The 20800-nt window shown below is 42.1% G+C and overlaps 1 long non-coding RNA gene across 1 annotated transcript; it reads left to right on the top strand.

Moving 5' to 3' along the window:
* The first annotated feature begins 4728 nt into the window (after positions 1–4728).
* Positions 4729–20707, top strand: LOC149122153 (uncharacterized). The gene is made up of 3 exons (XR_016221375.1): positions 4729–5868; positions 19241–19450; positions 20432–20707. It is a non-coding gene; the product is annotated as an uncharacterized LOC149122153 (long non-coding RNA).
* The last annotated feature ends 93 nt before the right edge of the window (positions 20708–20800 follow it).

The following is a 20800-nucleotide window of genomic DNA, read 5'->3' as shown; positions in this document are numbered from 1 at the left end:
CTACCCTTGAAGTCTGCAATTACTGCCAGATGCTGAAGATGTTAACACCTAGGGCCCTGGGCCAGGCCAGGCACCTAAATGCAACATTGTGCCACAGTGAGCTCATTAGCTTGACTCAGCCTTTCTGCCAACACTGCCCAGCGCCTGAAGTGCACCCACCTGATTACTCGGCCACTCTTGACCCCCAGCCTGTCTTCATCTCCCACAGGAAACCATTTGCCTCCCAGAGATTCGGCCTGCCTCATAAATATTCCTCCAGATCTTGGAGCAGGTGCTCAGGGCCTGGATGGCTTCCTCCCTGTCTTTGCATGTTTAAATCCATCCTTTATGCTTTTTTTTTAATCTAATACCATCTCAGTATTTTTTAAAAACACAAACCACGTTTGATCACATCATTGCTCAATGCCTTCCGAACTGCTCCATGCCCACCCCCAAGAAAAAGTCTGCGTAGGGCTCCTGACCCTTGCATTTTTGTGACATGTGGGTCACAGCCAGTTGTCTCGCTCCTCTGCTTTTGCAGTCAGAAATGTTTTCTCTCTTTCCTGGAATGCTTTGCTCCCCACACCTTCCTGAAAAGCTCATTTTCCTTTTGGGAATGCACTCAAGTTCCATCCTAGGTGCATCCTCCATGAATTCTGAACAATCCATTTCTCAGTGCTTTCCCTGGACTCCTCACAGACTTGCATGCATGGCCGATTCCCTCTTTGAAACGGCATCATTTATGTTCAGTATCCGTATATATGTAAGTACAGCCATTCTGCTGTCAGTAAACGAGTTTTTTCCCATTAATTCACCTCCCCCAACTTCCTTTCCCAAACACTCACTCCTTCAGTTCTTTTTGAAACTTCACATCCTCCCTTACCCCAAACCCAGTGGGCTCTGCTCCTCCGAAAATTCTCCTTTAACTTCCCCGGGTTAGTTGGTGCTATCTTCATTAACATCCCTTGTCACCCACTGTTTCTAGAACTTTGTGCTTCATTCTCACAGCCTTTTATGTTTTAAAGTAGTAGTGGTCATGTTGTATTTTACATTTCTTATTCTTACCAAAATTTCAAACCCTGAAAAATAAGTCAGTCAAACATTTTCCCTTTCCCCAAACCATCAACACTTCTACTTGGAGAAAATTATTTTAGGTATCTGGATCTGCATACTTATGGATACGCAGAGGCAGAGGAATACAGGAAAATATGGGATCATATAATAAGCCTCCTTTTCAAAAATTACTACTTTTGTTTTTACTTGACTTTGAGGAAAAATGACTACAAGCAAAACTAACGATATTGCTGAACTTTGATAGACTTTTTAAATCAAAGAATATTAGTTCCTAAATTATCCTCCTCTAGTGATAAGGTCAGACAGGGAAACGTAAATAAGTTGGTGCCTGTTGAGTTCCTTTCTTCAACTCTGAATTTCTACTCTGGAAAATAAGGGACTTCTCATACACAAATAGTCTCCCATTTCCTTAAGCATTTTTCTGATCTATGATATTTACACTGCAAAATTATGAATTTTTATTTCTTTCTATACTACAATTATCCATAGTTGCTACATATTAGTTCTGCGTGTAAGTGAACTCAGGACTTGATCACTAACTGTATTTTTATCATAGCTCACATCTCATTAAACTATCTTGTATTTGTAAAAAATATTTAAACAGGCGAAAAATAAGATATATTATATATACTGGTAGAACACATACTTATACCCCACTTCCCAAATGTAATCAATATTACTTCATCAGTTTGCTTTTCTAAATTTTATTTATTTCTTTTTCCTTCTTTCTGAAAGGCAGAGAGAGAGAGAGATGATAGAGTAGGTAGATACAGATAGATCCGTCGTTAGACAAGGAGGTGATGGAGATAGGCAGACAGACAGACAAAGGCCCCACTGTTGGGATCCCCACAGTTGCTTGGGCTAGGCAATTGACTTTTCACATCTAAATGTTTTCTTCTTAGGCTTTCTGTACCAGATACAAAAATGATTGCGAAGAAATGACACATTTGCCATTTTAGAGTGGTAATTGTTTGAGTGATGGTGTGACAGGTTGTCCCCTTCATGTTTATGTTAGTAGCCAAGACCTATATTATTACACAGACAGGAGCTGTAAACTGAACCCAGGTCTGCCATCAGGGGGGCAGGAACCCAGTCATTTGCGCCATCACCAGTGCCTTCCAGGGGCTGGAGCCAGCACTGGAACCCAGGCACCCTGATGTAGTAGGCAGGAATCTTAACCACTGAAAAAAAAAAGGGAGTAGGGAGGAAAAATACTCATTTGCACTTCATGTTTTTTGAAATAAAAATTATATAAAATGCTTTTGAATACAAATTGAACTTAGAGCTAGTTTCATGTTTTTCTATTCCACATATAGGCACTTACTGACATCCACTCAGAGTTCAGCAAGTTCATATATGGAAATATATATTAACATATAAATGGATCGGAAGATAACATGTAATATTATTTTAATTATTTTAACATATCTTTATTAATATGTTTTCAGAAATATACAGTATTAGGTTTTATATAATCAGTATATAATGGAAAATCGATGTCATTGCCTTGGCAATCAATATCTGGTACATTTAGGTCTACTCTACTTATTTAGATTCCATATCATGAGATATATGTTAACTTTGCACCCATCCTGTGCCTTGCTGACTGCCTGCAGACATTTGGGTTGTTTCAGAATGTTGCCAGCATGCTAGCATTGACAGCCCTGCAGTGGGCATTATGGTATATATCTTGTGAGCAGATGGATGTGTTCCTTTGGGTACATACCTTGAACTGGAATTGCTGGCTCATTGGTATGGGCCTGCTTAATTTTATTAGACATTTGCAAATTACTCTCTAATGTGGTTTTGCAAATTTACATTGTCAGTAGCTGTGTCTGAGAGTACACATTGTCTATCAATGTTATGAATGCTTGATTTCACACTTTTCATTTTTGAAAATCTGATGGATATCACATGCTATCTGGTGACTATATTAATTTGGATTTTTCTGATTACAGAGGAGGCCAAGCATGTTTTCATAAGCTTATTTCTATTTGGGCTTCTTTGACACATATCCTATACAGATTTTTGTTCTTTTTAAAGACTGCATTCTATTCATCTTACATTTATATGTTACCTGTGTGCTAAACTTTTCTTCTACCCCGTGGCTTTCATTTAATTTTATTTATAGCATCTTTATTGTGAGAAGATTCTAATACTAATATAATTAACTTGCTAAGTTATTCCTTTTAGGGGTTGTTCTATTTGTACACTCTTAAAAAACATCATCTTTAATGCCAGGTCATAGAATTTATTTTAGAAATTATACAGTATTGATTTTCACATGTGTGTCTTTTATCCATTTGGAATTTATTTTGGAGATTGCCATTGAACCCGTAAGATAAACACTTTTTACAGAAGTATTAATCAAAGAGTCTGTCTTTCTGCCATGATTTGTTTAAGTAAAGATTTTATTCTATAATAATTTATATTTGTTGAAAATTACACAGATAGTACCAAGTTTCTACTTTCCTCTGTTGTTAATGTTTTTACATTGCTGTGGTACATTTGCCTTTGGCTAAAATCCAACATTGGTGTCGGATTATTAACTGAATGCCATAGTTTATATGGATTTCTCTACTTCTGCCCAGTTAAAATGATCCCATCCAGGACAGCACATTATGTATTTGGTCTTTGTGTGCCATTATTTCTCCTGTGGCTCCTCTTTCTTTGCTTTTCATGACCTTGGCAATCTTGAATCATATTTTGTAAGGTCCCTTAAGTTGTCTTTTGCTGGTGTGTGTGTTTCCTGGTTAGATTGGATTCGCGGGTTTAGGGGAAGAAGACTGCAAAGGAGAGCTGTTCTCTCCATGAAGACATGTTTGTATGCCATGCACGTTACCCACAACTGGTGACGTTAATCTTGTTCTCCTGGCCAAGGTCGTGCCTGGCAGGTTTCTCCAAAGTGAATTTACATTTTTGTATTTGTGGAAACAAATATTCTACTCTATGGAAGCAAGTCATTAGGCACTGCCCACACTCAGGATTGAGGGGATATTAATTTTCACTTCCTGGAGTTGGAAGCATCTACCAGGTGATCTGGAATTCTTCTCTAAGGGAGCTTTATATCAACTCTCCTGGTCACTTAGTTATTGAGTCTTAATTTATATTAATACAGGTTCATGAATATTTTATCTTCGAATTATAACCCAATCCTAACATATTCACTTTATTGCTCTTACGGTTTCACTTCTGGCCAGTAGGAGCTCTTTGAGTCAGCTCCTATCTCCTTTGGAATAGTCCCATTTTTTTTGTATTTAAGCATCCTGTGGGATGAGGCCTGGAAGGAGGAGAGTGGAGGGGGTTCAACTTGTGCTCTAGATCTGCCTGCTGCTCCATCCCCTCGCCTCCTGCTTCACCCTCCACACCCCACACTCACTTGTTCTGGTGTTGGCTCTTCTGCATGATTGGAGGTCCTGGGCCTCCCAGAATTGGCTGACGGCACGATCTGGGGCACCAAAGGGAGGAGCAGGTTGGTGGTGTAGGCCACCATGTGTCTTGCCATAGTTGATGTTGGGGCAAAGGCTAGTGCCCCTGGGAAAGCAGCAGAGGCTGGCCCCGGTACCTGGGCTGCTGCACCCACATGGGACCCCAGGATGGAGTTCGAGGCTCCTGGCTTCACCCGTGGCCCTGACCTGGACATTCTGGCCATCTGGGGAGTAAACCAGCAGGTGGAAGACCATTCTCTGTCTCTCCCTCTCTAACCACGACTTTCAAATAAGTAAATAAATAAATCTTCAAAATCATTAATGTGTTCATGGCCCACATCTGTAGAACTCTGGGAAGTAAGCTCATGAAGAGTGAGGAGACTTTTCCTGTCCTGCTCCTGTCCAGAGCCCCTAATGGGGGTTGGGTGTCGCTCCCCCTCTTCGTGGAGGAACGACACAGGACCCTGTGCTGTTGTTTTGTCTGCTCGGCCCTCCCCGGGTTTGCTGCTGGTTCTTCCCGGGTTGGCTGCCGTCCCTCCACCTCCGTGGAGGGGCGGGCCCCCCTGCCACTTTCCCCACTTCCGCGGGGGAGCGGCACACCGCTGGCGGGCTCTCTCGGGGGCAGCACAGGTGTTCCTTCAGATAGATGTTCCTGGTGCATGTTGTCTCTCTCCTCCTTTATAGTCCTCTTCCTCCAATCCCAACTCTGCTACCCACACGCCGAGTACGCTGCTCTCCTCCAATCAGGAGCAAGAACAGCTCCTGCAGCTCAATCAAATTGGCGAGAGGCAGCTGTGTAGAAGCTGTTTACTCCCTTCTCAGCGCCATATTGTGGGAGAGCAGATGCATAGAATAAGTCTTAATTCGAGTAACTTAGTGTAGTCCGAGTTGCTCCCCACAGTTGGGATTCTCTGCCCCTGCTGCTTTGTCTAGAATTTTGTTCGGTGTGTTCTACCCTGTGAGCTCCTTTCTCCGACCAGGCTAGGAAGAATTTATGTTTTTATTTTGAGTTTGTGCTGTGTTTTTTACTTGTTATGTGTATGTACTGATGACCTACAAGCTCCTTAATGTGCTGGACTAGATGCCAGCGAGGTTATTTTATTTTCATGCCTGGTAATATCTTGTTGAAAGTTGGACATTGTATTAAAAAATCATGAAGGCTCAGAATGATAATCTCATTGCCCAGAGATAATTCACTCTATCATAGACCAGGCGAATAGCATGAGGGTCATCACTCAATCTTTCGGGGTGGCCCTGGCTCGAGTCTGCATTTCCTTTCTTAGAAGAGTCTGGCTTCGTCTCCACCCCTAGGCTGTGGACCTCCAGGGATCCCAAGTGAAAATCAGCGACGTTTACCAACGCCTCCTGATGGCTGATTCTCAGAACCGTAAGTTGGCCTCTTACTAAAATGACCAAAACCTGCACTCCTCTTTCCCATTCTTTCTTCCCCTCTACCTCTTAGTCTTTTTAACCTAATGTTGTAGTAGGAAAACTGGCATCTGGTCTGCTTGTGTTTTACTGTGACCTGCTGTTCTCCGGGATTTTGGTCCCTCAAGGTCCAGATGCTGGAAACTGGCAGTTAGCCTAGTAGCTCAGATGCCCACATCCCACGTCACGGTATCTAGTTTTGATTGCTGGCTCTGGCTCCTGGCTTCAGCTTCCTTTCAAGACAGACCCAGGGAGGCAGCAGTCACTGCTCAAATAATTGCTTTTCAGTATGGAACTGCTGTTAGAATTTACTGTGTAACCATTATAAATTTTGGATGGAAGGATTGCATTCCAGTTGTATCAATGAAGGTCTTTATTCAGAGGAAATACATGAAGACAGGGAAAGTGGCAAAGTGTCTACCATGTGTTTAAAAAATCTCTGTCAAAAAAAAACATGCTTTCTCTCTCTCTCACTGTCTACCTCTGCCTGTCAAAAAAATAAATACATTAATAAAAATAAGTAAATAAATAAATTAAAATATCTGTCAAAAAATGCACCAAGAGAATGTTTAAAGCCGCCAAAATGCTAATGGTTGTCGATACCCCTTCATATTTCTTGCCTGCAAAGAGGCTGTAAGATGGTAAAATATCATCTCTAAAGAAGTGCTGGGAAACACGCACATGTGTTTCTACATGTACATACACAAACGTTTCTACACATGTGCACACACAATGATATCCAGAGAAGCTATTCTTCAAAATAAGAAGGGTATAACAGTATTTTAGGGAAAACAAATTGAGAGGATCTGTCTCCACATTTCTTTACTACAAAAAGCTAAAGATTTTGCTTCTGACTGCAAGGAATTGGCAACACATGGAGATTCAGATTAACAGGAAAAAATGAAAAGCCCAGGAAGTAATGCAACATAGGGGAAATATAAAAGCCTATGTAATTTTTCTTCTCTGAATTTCTATAAGAGTTGCAACTTCTCATGCAGTAATACAGTGAGAAGTACGAGGACAAATGAAACTCCCGTGGCAAGGTTCTTATACTCATGGTAAAGTAGTATAATATGAACTTTTCCTTTGGAAGATGTTTTCTGTAATTCCTATAACAGCCACTAAAAGGAATATTTTTGTGGTTTTCAATGCATAAGTCTTGCATGTTATTTGTTCATCTTAGGCATTTTCTGGTAGATTGTGGATAGCATTATTGTTTTCTGCATTTCACTTGCCAGTTCTTCCTTGTTAACGTTGGAAATATACTTGGTTCCTGTAGATTAGCATTGCCTCCTGTGAACCTACTAAATATGTATTTTATTTCTGATAATTTTTGGCAGATTCCATCAGGGTTTCTACATACACAATCCTTATCAACAAACTGTAACACTTAACAGGTTCATGTTTTCTCTCCCTTCCTTCTCCTCAAGCCCTCTTTTTTTCACTAATACACTGTTCATTACAAATTAGGAGAGTAGATAGGTTTACCTTCTTCTTGCTGTTAGTGGAAAAGCCTTCACTATTTCGCCATTAAGCATGATGTTAACTATAGCGTTTTTGTTTCTGTGTTTTACAAATGTCCTTTTACAGAATAAGGGATTTTTCTTGTGTTTCCCCGGAAACTGAGAACCATGAGACTATTGGCATAAAGAGGTTGTAAGGTTAATCAAATGCTTTCTGCTTTAACCAAGATGATGCTTTTATCTTTCATTCTGTTGATGTGGGGTGTTACCTTGCTTGATTTTTAAGAACAATTTATTTATTTAGGAAGCAGCATTACAGAGGCAAAGAGAGGGAAAAGGACAAAGGGAGAGACAAAGATGTTCCATCCCCTGGTTCACTCTCCAAACAGCTGTGAAGGCTGGGGCTAAAGTTAAGAGCCTAGAATGCATCCTGGTCTCCCACATGGATGGTAGGGACCCAAGAATTTGGACCATTTTTGCTACTTGCCCAGGCCCATTAGCAGAGAGCTGCATCAGAAGTGGAGGAGCAGGGACTCAAACCTATGCCTGTATGAGATGCTGGCATCACAGGCGGTGGCTTAATCCACTGTGCCAGGATGTGGCTCCCAAATGCCCAGTATTCAAATATTAATGTAATCTTGATTCCTGAGATAAATTGTATTTGGTCATGATTTATCATCCTTTTTATACATTGCTGAGAAATATTCAGTAATATTTTATTAAGGGTTTTATTTCCATGTTCATGAGGGATATTGATTTGTGAGTGTTTTTCTCTTAAAAAAATCTTTATGAGATCATATCAGCATTTTGTCTGTTTCATAAACTATGTTAGGAATAGTTCCCTTTTTTTATTCTTAAAATGTTTGTGTAGAATCCTTCTTTTTAATTCTGGAAGGATTGTGTAGGATTTGTGTTTTCCTCTGTTAAAGTTCAATGAATTGTTATGAATTCATCTGGGCCTGGAATTTTCTGTGTGCTTCCACAAAAAAAAAAGCACTTTATTACCATGAATTAAATTTTCAATAGATATGTGGATTTTAAAACATTCTTTGAAATTTTTTAATGAAATTTTTATTTAGTTGAAAGAGTGAGAGTGAGTGAGAAAGAGAGACACTGGTTTACTCCCTAAATTCTTGCAACAGCCTGGACTGGGTCAAGACAAAGCCAGGAGCCCAGACCTCCATCCAGGCTTCCTGTGTGGGTGGCAGGGGACCAAGCACTTCAGCCTTCAACTGCTGCCTCCCAGGATGCACATTAGCAGGAACAGGTAGTCGGAAGCAAAACATGGACTTGAACCCAGGCACTGTGACTGTGGGTGTGGGTGTCTCAAGCAGCATCTTCGTCACTGAGCCACAGTGCCCCCCCTTTTAAGAGTTATTTATTTGAAAGGCAGAGTTAGAGATGCAGAGGCAGAGAGAGAGAGGTCTGTCTTCCATCCACTGGTTCACTCTCCAAAAGGCCCCAACAGCTGGAGCTGGACTGATTAGAAGTCAGGAGCCAAGAGCTTCTTCCAGGTCTCGCACGTGGGTGCAGGGGCCCACAGGACTTGGGCCATCCTTTACCGCTTTCCCAGAGGCATTAGTAGGGACCTGGATGGGAAGCAGAGCAGCTGGGACTAGAACCGGAACTGCAGGTGGTGGCTTTACCTGCTGTGTCACAGTGCCTTCTTCTTAAGGTGAAAGCAAAGACAAGTGGCTTCAGTTCTTCCTTCTTTGTTAATGTATTACTTCTGATAAAATTGTTTGAAGGCGTTTAATTCCTTCAAAGAACTTCTCTAGCTACAACCCACACATTTAGATGTTTTATGTTTTCATCATTCCTCAGTTTGAAATACGTTTAGATTGTCTTCTGGACTGGGTTATTTAAAAGGTTATTACTAACTTGGCCAATATTGGGGGATTTTCTATGTGTTTGGATGTTATTGATTTCTAATTTGAAACTTGCAGTGGGGAATGTATTCTGCATGCGTCAGTCGTATTCTCTTGATTGAACCTTGGTTCACGACCCAGAGTTTATCTGGAGTAATGTAACAATGCTTTTGGATGATCAGGAAATAAGGTGAAATGGATCAACCATGAACATAAATTTTATTCTCTTTGCAAAATGGATGGCATAGAAAAATACTACTCCTGAGACAGCATGGCTATCAAGGAAGTCGTAACAAAAATGTGCCTGTGGCATTGAACATAAATAAATTAGAACGTGAAATTATTCTTTTTGGTGATGCAAATGCATGTGAGAGCGGAGGTTGAAAATAAGTCCACTCTGGGGGGTGGGGGAAATCAAGCCCATCAGCACTTACTGGATTTTAGTGCATTTGGCTTCACCTACCCATAATTTAGAGTGTCTCAAAGTTTGCAATTAAAAGCTACCGCTGAACAGTGGCTGAACACTGACTCATTAGAAGGGAGTTGAAAAAGCTCAACTAAAATCACCTAAATTATAGACCTCAGCTGTTCACAAGGCCTCTTCTGTGTTAGTGAGTCAATGTTTTTAAAGGATAAGTGTGTGTTTGGGGATGAGAGTGCGTATTTATTGATTAGTACTGTGTGTTTATTTATATTGATCTTTTATTGAATCCCAGGTATAGACATGTGCCTTAATAGAATTTCACCATTCAACCATCCAGTACAAATCCTTTTAGTCCTTTTTACCTACCCATCCCTAATTCTGTCTTGTTCTCCCATGACAGTGACCACAATGTGTAAAATCTACATGGTTTGAATATCTAGATATTCTTAAAAAGAAAATTTTACACACCACAGTGGTTAATATTGATGCCTTGTCCCCTATCTAAACTTCCTTGTATGCTGGCCAGTGACACTGCCTTTGTCCCTTCTCTTGTCTGCAGTGGGGACCCCTCCCCTGCCCTACCTTGGTTGCTGCTTTGCTCATTTTTTTTGAAAAATAAAAAACTCTCTTCCAAGAAACCTTCTGTCAGGCTGTCCTTTCAGAGAATGCAAACAAAGACACAAGTTTGTTATAAAAATTAACAAATTGACTCATATATGTGAATGATAAAATGGTAAAGGATAGTCAGAATAATTTGAAAAAAGAGGATTAAGGGGAGGATAACTTCTTTTTAAAAATATTTAGTTATTTGAGAGGTGGGAGGAAGCTCCCATCTGCTGGTTTACTCCCCAAATGACTGCAATGACCCCAGCCAGGAACTCAGTCCAGGTCTCCCACATGGGCCAGAAGCCAATGTTAACCACCACCTTTGCCTTGCTAGGATCCTTGTTAGCAGGAAGCTTGAATCAGGAGCTGGAGCTAGGACTTGAACCCACGTGCTTTAGACTTGGGATGTGGGTGTTGTGATAAGTATCTTATCTGCTAGTCCAAATGCCCGCATTGAGTTTTTTGATACCATGACCAAGTAAACATGGCATTTGTAGGTTTGAGTTTGTTAGTCACAGAGATATCAACATAAATAGAGGAACACAATGGAGACCCAAAGTGAGATTCAAGAATAGTATTTTATCATTGACATATAAACAATTCTTAGAACAGAGTTGACTATGTGATAGAGAGTTAAAACACGTTGAATGAGTGAAAAAGTGATATGAGACAGCATTGCCATCACAGTTGGGAAGAGAGGATTATTCCATGAAAGTTTCTGGAGAAATGCTTTATTCATATGAAAAATAAATATTGGACCCCATGTTCATACTATAAAAAGAAATCAGTTCCACGGAATTAAAGATCTGTGAATGTGAAATGTAACTTTTAACATATTTAGCACGAAATACAGCCAATTCTTATGACTTTGATATTGGAGAATTCATAAGTACTTCAAGAAAAAAAATGTGAACGAAAAAGAAAAGGTGGATTTTAAATTTTTAATTAACATAAGCAAATTGAACAGGTAACCTACAGGAAAGATATTTGCAATATGCAAAGCTTCCTCCTCTCCCCTCTGCCCTTCCTTCCTTCATGATTGTATAGCTTCCTTCTTCAGTCAGTTTCTTGCTTGTCTACTGGGGTAAACAGGAACACAGAGATCAATAAGACAACATTTTAAAGTGGCCCTGAAGAAGTTCCACTAATGTGAGAGCAGACAAGGGACCAGCCATTACAGCATAGTGTGACAAGGGCTGTGAGAGAAGAGTAAGCACAGTGTTGAAGCAGCCCTCAACTGAAAAAAAGTGCAGGTGGTATCCGAACTGTGCATGAAAGCGTAGACAGAAGCGAGCATGCTTTCCAGATAGAGTTCAAGAGCACTCGGGGAGGTTGGGGCGCCCTTCTCAAGGCTGAGAGGCGGTGGAATGAACAGCCAGTTCTGCAGCTCTGCTGCGGTTCCTAGTTCAGCTTTGCTGGGGAACAGAGAGGGAATGGGAGGTGCTGAGCACTGAGTCAGAGTTGTCAGGGGGTCCAGTTGGGGGAGACCCTCAGCTCTGGCATGGAGATAGAATTTTGGCTCAAACACAAAAGGAGCGATGAATGTATTTAGAGGAGCGGAGAGGTATGGTGGGACCCCTGGGCAAGACAAATAATCATGATTACTGTGTGGAAAATCCTGCAAGGGGCAGTGAATACTGAAGCCAAGAGAGAGTCAAGGGGTGAGAATCCTAACCGCATGAGATGTAGGTTGTGACTGACATTGGAGAGTAGTGTAGTGTTCCAGGGAGTTGGGTGGAAAAAAGAGTTTACTAACTGGCAGAGTGTGAAATGGAGGTGGCTCCTGGGTTCTGGCTTGGATAACTGCATAGATAATTAAAACAGAAACTGTTGGAGAAGAATAGCAGAGAAGCATTCATATTTTTATTATAAGACATTTTTGAAAATGTAAGTACAGGAGACTGGGAGGAAGTTGGTTCTAAAACTGAAATTCAGGAGAGAGACTTACCCTGGAGTTAGCGATTCTTAATTGGGTCTTCAGGAGTGAACAAGCTGCTCAGAGACTGTATAGAGTAGGAAGACCAATGCTGCAATGAAGGGTGAAACAATAGGAGCTGACAGTGGAGTCTGCGGAGGCACAACCAAGAAAGGAATGAAAACTGGAACATGAATACGAAGTCACAGGAGCCAATGGAATGGAGATTTTAAGTGCTGAGAAGATAAAACTCAAACATGGAAAAGAAAGAGCTCATTAGAGTTTTCGTCGAATAGTTCATTCATTCCTTTTTGGAATGTGACTTATGGAGACATGAAAAAGCATCAGATGACACGGGTGGAGAAGGACATAGAAAGCAAGAATCCAGAGATAATACTAGCAGATAACCACCCGTAAGGGAGGAAAGCAGAGAACTCCAGTGTTTATTTGAAGAGGAGTCTCCCCAGCCCCTCCACCAAATTGAGAAAGATTGATGACGTGTAAATGCTGTATGGGAGAAACTGGCAGAGAGAAATACTCTAAAAGTGATAAAGTGATAACAAGGAGAGAAGCAGTGGGTAGGATGAGGTCCTGAGGGAGCCGGAGCAGGCCTGAAGAGAAGAATCCCAGCAGAGAACAATGATGCCAGGTGGAGCTACGTTGTCTGCAGGCAGAGCAAGGGCAAGTTCTGGTAGCTCTCCCACAACACCTCCTATTTCATTAGTGGTTAAGTCTCAACTGTTGAGAACAAGCAGGTGGTAGGGACAGATATTTAAGAAAACTGGAGAAGGTTGAAAGTCATGGCCGTGGAGATCTCCCACGAAGATATAGCACCGATATTGAGTAGTGCCTTCAACTCCTTGAAACTAGAGAATGAGTGACCATCCCCCAAGGACCTGCTTATGCTTGTGTGTGATGGTGCAGCAGGAAGACAGCTGAATGGCTGCACACTTGTCAGATGATGTGCAAATAGGGACAAGAGAGGCAAGAGAGTGGAGAAAATGATCAACCAGGAAACCCAGCTGGCTGTGGGGGAAGGAAAAATACTCCAACAGGAGTGGAGTCACAGGAGATGGAGATTAAGTGACACTGAGTGACAGGAGAAGAAAGAAAGGTGACCTCTTGGAGAGTGAATGTTTTACTTTATTATTTTTAAAAGATTTGTTATTGTAGTTATTTGGAAGGCAGAGTGACCGGGGCGGGTGGGGACAGACAGAGGGAGAGAGAGAGAGAGATCTTCCATGCACTGGTTCACCACCAAAATGGCTACAACAGCCGGGTCTTGGCCAAGTTGAAGCCAGGAACCAGGAACTCCTTCCAGGTCTCCCATGTGGGTGGCATTGGGGTGATCACCACTGCCTTCCCAGGTGCCTTAGCAGGAAGCTGGATCGGAATCAGAGCAGCTGGGACTTAATGAGCACTCCAATATGGGATGCTGGTGTCAACATGTGGTGGTTGAGCCTGTTAGGCTACAACACCAGCCCCAAGTGTTTATGCTAGTATGTCATAAAGAGTCCATATCTGTTTAATGATGCGTGAGTGCACGTGCCCATAAGTACACATAAACTTTGTCCTGTTGCCCACACAGATTGCTTTTATTTTCAGTGTGTTTTTGAAATCATCAATACAGTAGAATAGATTTTTGTCTGACAGTGTACAGTTCTATCCCTTTTTAAATTAATGGGCTACTTTCCAGAGCAGCTTTGCTTCACAGACAGAGCAAAAAGTAGAATGTTTCCATCATTGTTTTCTAAACCCTGCACACGGCTAACACCTCACGTTAATGTGCATTTGTTATATTGATGAATCAATATCGGTGTATCATCATCAATTAAATTTCATACTTCCCAAAGGACTCACTGTGTGTTATACAGTTTTATGGATTTCAGCAAATGCCAATATTCTATACCTGCCATCATAGTGATATCATACAGAGCATTTCATGCCTCTTTTTAAAAAAAAGATTTATTTATTTATTTGTAAGTTGGAATTACACAGAGAGAGAAGGAGGGAATTACACAGAGAGAGAAGGAGGGAGGGAGGGAAAGAGAAAGAAAGAGAGACAGAGAGAGAGAGAGAGAGAGAGATCTTCCATCCGCTGGCTCACTCCCTAATTGGCTGCAGCAGCTGGAGCTGTGCTGATCCGAAGCCAGGATCCAGGAGATTCTTCCAGGTCTCCCAGGCAGGTGCAGGGGCCCAAGGATTTGGGCCATCTTCCATTGCTTTCCCAGGCCATAGCAGAGAGCTGAATCAGAAGTGGAGCAGCCAGGACTCAAACCATATGGATGCTGGTACTGCATGTGGCAGCTTTACCCACTACACCACAGCTCCAGCCCCATCATGTCATGCCTTAAAAATCCCCTGTGCTCCATCCATCCATCTCTGCCTCCTCCTCCTCATTCCCTAGCAACTATTTATCTTTTCATTGTCTCTATAGTTTTGCCTAATTACTACATTCATAGTTGAAATAATAGGAGGAGATATTCAAAAATTCATTGAAAATGCATATTGTAGAAAAGCTATGCATGCATTTTTAAATTCTTAGCACCAAAATAAAGCCTATTTTTTAACTCTTTAAAAAAAAAACTCTACTTAGTAATTTGCATTTAAGCTTCCTCTATGTTTTTTTGGTTTGATAGTTCATATGTGTTTAGTATGAATAACATCCATTTTATAGATACATCAGTTTACCTATTGAAGAATGTCTTAGTTGATTCCAAAATTTGACAGTTATGAACCAAGCTGCTATAAACATTGATGTGCAGATTTGAGTGGAACATTAGTTTTCAGTTCATTTGGGTAAATTCATTTGGTGATTGATGGATTGTATGATAAGACTATGTTCTTCTCTGTAAGAAGTTGTCAGACTGTCTTCAAAATGTCCAAACCATTTTACATTCCCAATGTCCATGAGTGCAGTTCCTGTTGCTCCACATCCTCATCAGCATTTGATGTTGTCAGAGCTTTGGATTTTAGCTAACAGATTTTTAACAGATTTGTTTTATCAGGTGTTGCTTTTGTTATTTTAATCTGAAATTATCTATACTTTCCTGAGTATTTTTTAAATGCTCACTTGTCCCCTGTATGTCTTTGGTGAATGTTATCTTCAGATCTTTTCCACTTTAATCGTTTGCTTTGTGAGTTTTAAGAGTCCTCTGTATGCTCTGACTATTAGCTTTTGGATGTTTTCTCTCACTTTATGGCTCATCTTTCCATCCTCTTAACAGGTCTTTCACAGAGCAGAAATTGTTTTAATGAAATCCAGCTTATCCATTTTTCTTCCATGGATTGTGCTTACGTGTTATAGCTAAAAAAGGCATCACCAAAAACTCACAGCTCCCTAGAATTTCTCCTGTGCTATCTTCCAGGAATTTTGTAGCTTTGTGTTAGGTTTAGGTTTATGATCCATTTCTACTTAGTGTTTGTGAAAAGTGTAAAGTCTACATCAAGATTCGTCTGTGTGTGTGTGTGTGTGTGTGTGTATCCAGGTTATTTCTGCACCCTTTAATGGAGAGCCATTCCTTTGTTCACTGAGTTGCCTCTGCTCCTTTGTCAAAGGTCAGTAAACTAGATTCATGGGTGTTATTTTGGACTCTCTATCTTGCTCCATTGATTTTCTGTCTTTCTGCCAGTGTCAGATGGGTCTTTATTACTGTCAAATCTATGAACTGTAATGCACGTATGGCTTTATGTGGCTACCACCATAACCAGCCTACAGAATTCCAGCACCCCAAAACTCCCTCACTCTGTCTCTGTATACTTGTACCTCCCACTCAGACACAACCTCCAGCTACTGATAATGTTTCCCGACACTGTAAGGTTGCCTTTTGAGGGGTGCCATGTGAGTGAAACTATATGACATGTAACCATTTGAGGTTGGTTGCCAGAGACGAGTGTCCTGTTTTCCTTGCATCAGCACTTTGTAGTTTTCAGCACCCTTGACCTTTGTTTAGACAATTTTCATTGGCACTATTGTGAATGTTTTTTGGCTTGTTTTAACTTCTAATTTTATGTAGAAAACAGTTTGTTTTTCTGTATTGTGTTTTACAACCTTGCTTACTTTACTGTTTTGTTTTGTTTTGTTTTGTTTTGTTTTGTTTTGTTTTGTTTTTGACAGGCAGAGTGGACAGTGAGAAAGACAGAGAGAAAGGTTTCCTTTGCCATTGGTTCACCCTCCAATGGCCGCCATGGCCGGCGTGCTGCGGCTGGCGCACCGCACTGATCCAAAGGCAGGATCCAGGTGCTTCTCCTGGTCTCCCATGGGGTGCAGGGCCCAAGCACTTGGGCCATCCTCCACTGCACTCCCTGGCCACAGCAGAGAGCTGGCCTGGAAGAGGGGCAACCGGAACAGAATCCGGAGCCCCAACCGGGACTAGAACCCAGTGTGCCGGCGCCGCAAGGCAGAGGATTAGCCTACTGAGCCGTGGCGCCGGCTTTACTTTACTGTTTTTAGAAGTTCTGAATGTTTGTTTTGTTTTTTATTGCCCAATAATATCTATGCAGGCAGTCATGTTGCCAATAAACATATGGACAATTTTATCATTCATTACTAGTCTATTTTTTAAAAATAATTTCTGTTTCTTACCTATTGCATTGCTGAAGCTTGCAGTATCATGTTGACTAGGAGTATTGAGAATGGAATTTTTATTTATCCTAATCTTAAGAAAGCATTGACTCTTGCATTGTTACATATAATAATGGTTGTAGGTTATATTGGTAGATGTGTTTTATCATACTGAGGACGTTTTCCTCTCTGCCTTGCTTTTGAAGAGTTTATAAGAATCATTGATTTATTTCATCTTGTTTGAACTTATAGTTTATAGCTTTTAGGGAAATGCATGATTTCAGATAAAGTGTTGAGTACATAAAGCTCCGCAGAATTTTAGCTTACTAGCTCTTCTTAAAAATATTTATTTATTTATTAGCAAGTCAGAGTTACAGAGAGATCTTCCATCTGCTGGTTTACTCACCTGATGGCCACAACGGCCAGGGCTGGACCAGGCTTGAGCCAGGAGCTTCCTCTGGGTCTCCCACGTGGGTGCAGAGGTGCAAGCACTTGGGCCATCTTCCACTGCTTTCCCAGGCCATAGCAGAGAGCTGGGTGTGAAGAGGAGCAGCTGGGACCCAAACCATCACCTATATGGGATGCCGTGTTGCAGGCAGCTTTACCTGCTACACCACAGCACTGGCCCCACTTATTATCCTTCTGATGTGTGTGTGGCACCTCCATAATTTGTCTTCTCTCTTTTTTCTTTACCATCTCAATAAAGATATATCAGTTTTCAGACGCAGTTTTTGTGTTCACTGGTTTTTTGTTTTGTTTTCAATTTTATTCTGTTTCACTCTTTGAATTATTAGTTGCTCCCTCATGCCTGGCTTAGTTTATTTTGCTGTTTTTTTTTATTTTTTTAAACTAAGAATTATTGTTGAATAGATAGCTTTCTTCTCTTCTAATAAATGCTTTTATTGCTATGAATTTTACTCTAATTATGTTTAAGTTGCATCTGTAAAACTCTGATACATCTGCATTTTAAATTTGTTAAAGTTATATCCTTTTCTAATTTATCTTGAGACTTCCTCTTTGACAAATGGATTTAGAAGTGTATTGTGGGGCCAGCGCTGTGGAATAGCAGGTAAAGCTGCCACCGGCAATGCCAGCATCCTATATGGGCACTGCTTTGAGTCCTGACTGCTCCTTTTCCTATCCAGCTTCCTGGTCTGGGAAAGCAGTAAAAGATGTCCGAAGTCCTTGGGCCCCTGAACCTGCATGGGAGACCTGGAAGAAGCTCCTGGCTCCTGGCTTCGGATGGGCTCAGCTCTAAGGGCCGTTGCTGCCAACTGGGGAGTGAACCAGTGGATGGCAGACCTCTCCCCTGTCCCCTCTCCCCTCTCCCCTCTCCCCTCTCCCCTCTCCCCTCTCCCCTCTCTTCTCTCCCTGCCTCTACTTCTCTCTCTGTGTAGCTCTGCCTTTCAAATAAAATAAATAAATCTTATGTATTTCAATGTTTGTCACAGACAGCATCAGGAGGCCTCATTTGAAATAAAATCCTTTCTGAAAATTTCTCCTTCACTTGCTGTGTTTAGGCCAGCTGCATTCAACATACTCACTGATAGTTTTTCATTTAGCTGGATTTCATCATCTGGTTTTTGACATCGAACTCCTTTATTTCAGTTTCTCCTTTCTTGCTGTCAGGTGATGTGCATGGCTCTTCATTCCATTTTAATTTATCAGTTGTGATGTATACAGTATCTGTTTCTGTAGATTGTTATTGACTGCCCTCAGAATTGCAACACACACTTCACTTTTCATAGGCTCCTACAATTTTGCCTTATCAGGGAGAAATCTTGCCATCAGGTAGGTTCTTTCTCTTCTCTTTTATGTCATAGTTTTTTTACATATTCCACATATCCCAAGAACCCACATTAAAAATTCATCAGATGCATGTTATAATTTTTGGTTCAATCACTGAATCCATTTTGTTTTAAAATATTTATTTATTTTACTTGAAAGTCACAGTTACACAGAGGGAGAGAAGGAGAGGCACAGAGAGAGAGAGAGAGAGAGAGAGAGAGAGAGAGAGAGGTTTTCCATCCTTCCATCCCCTGGTTCACTCCCCAAGGGCTGCAATGGCCAGAACTGCCCCAATCTGAAGCCAGGAGCCAGGAGCTTCTTCCAGGTCATCCATGTGGGTGCAGGAGCCCAAGAACTTGGGTCATCTTCTACTGCTTTCCCAGGTCATAGTATAGAGGTGGTTGGAAGTGGAGTTACCGGGTCTCAAACCGGTGCCCATATGGGATGCTGACACTGCAGGAGGCAGCTTTACCTGCTATGCCACAGCACCGGCCCCCATTGAATCCATTTTTAAAACCTATTGGGGCCGGCACTGTGGTGCAGTGGGTTAAGTCTGAGGTGTCACTAGTCATGGTTAGGGGCCTGGAACTCTTCCTCTCCTGCAGTGGAAGGCTGTGTCTTTAACTGTCAGTGTGATGACACCTGCCTTCCCAGAATGCACCTGTCACATCCGGGTCATGGATGCATGCTTGCACCCTAACAGGATTGTGGAGCCCCTCAGAAGGCGCACCAGCCGGAAGGAGCTCCACCTCCAGCGCGGATGAAGGCTGCTGTTTTCTCTCTTCTCCACGGAGCGCTGCACGTGCGGAGCCACGGACCGCTTGTGCGTGCTTTTCCCTGCGCAGAGCCATCCACCTTGGCGCTTTCCCGCTCTCTTTATCTCTGACGCATGCACGGACCACCTCAACCGGAGGTACCATTTTCATTTCCTTCTCTTGTCCACAGGCAGTTCTTTGGCCCGCTCTTGTTGAGCATTTCTCTGTGTGGGGCAGCCCAGGCTCGGGCCTGAATGTGTGTTTGTTTCCTGGGTGCTACATAACCTTTTTGCGCGTGGGACCAGTCTGCGCTTTGTATTTCTGTCTCGAATGGATCCTGCAACAAAATTAATCTATTCTGGGTTCTGGTTGGAGCCTTGGCTGCTCCACTTCCTATCCAGCTCCCTGCTAGTGCCCCTGGGAAAGCAGCGGAGGCTGGCCCTGGTACTTGGGCCGCTGCACCCACATGGGACCCCAGGATGGAGTTCGAGGCTCCTGGCTTCACCCGTGGCCCTGACCTGGTCATTCTGGCCATCTGCGGAGTGAACCAGCAGGTGGAAGACCTTTCTCTGTCTCTCCCTCTCTAACCACGACTTTCAAATAAGTAAATAAATAAATCTTCAAAATCATTCATGTGTTCATGGCCCACATCTGTAGAACTCTGGGAAGTAAGCTCATGAAGAGTGAGGAGACTTTCCCTGTCCCGCTCCTCTCCAGAGCCCCTAATGGGGGTTGGGATTCTCTGCCCCTGCTGCTTTGTCTATAATTTTGTTCGGTGTGTTCTACCCTGTGAGCTCCTTTCTCCGACCAGGCTAGGAAGAGTTTTTCTGTTTTTTGAGTTTGTGCTGTGTTTTTACTTGTTATGAGTATGAACTGATGGCATACAAGCTCCTTAATGTGCTGGACTAGATGCCAGCGAGGTTATTTTATTTTCATGCCTGGTAATATCTTGTTGAAAGTTGGACATTGTATTAAAAAATCATGAAGGCTCAGAATGATAATCTCATTGCCCAGAGATAATTCACTCTATCATAGACCAGGCGAATAGCATGAGGGTCATCACTCAATCTTTCGGGGTGGCCCTGGCTCGAGTCTGCATTTCCTTTCTTAGAAGAGTCTGGCTTCGTCTCCACCCCTAGGCTGTGGACCTCCAGGGATCCCAAGTGAAAATCAGCGACGTTTACCAACGCCTCCTGATGGCTGATTCTCAGAACCGTAAGTTGGCCTCTTACTAAAATGACCAAAACCTGCACTCCTCTTTCCCATTCTTTCTTCCCCTCTACCTCTTAGTCTTTTTAACCTAATGTTGTAGTAGGAAAACTGGCATCTGGTCTGCTTGTTTTTACTGTGACCTGCTGTTCTCTGGGATTTTGGTCCCTCAAGGTCCAGATGCTGGAAACTGGCAGTTAGCCTAGTGGCTCAGATGCCCACATCCCATGTCACGGTATCTAGTTTTGATTGCTGGCTCTGGCTCCTGGCTTCAGCTTCCTATCAAGACAGACCCAGGG

The sequence above is a fragment of the Oryctolagus cuniculus genome, chromosome 15 (assembly GCF_051225735.1).
Source record: "Oryctolagus cuniculus isolate XC-2025 breed Fujian yellow rabbit chromosome 15, ASM5122573v1, whole genome shotgun sequence".
NCBI lineage: Eukaryota > Metazoa > Chordata > Mammalia > Lagomorpha > Leporidae > Oryctolagus > Oryctolagus cuniculus.
Note: the sequence above shows the minus strand (reverse complement) of the source record. Positions and strands in the feature narration are given on the sequence as shown.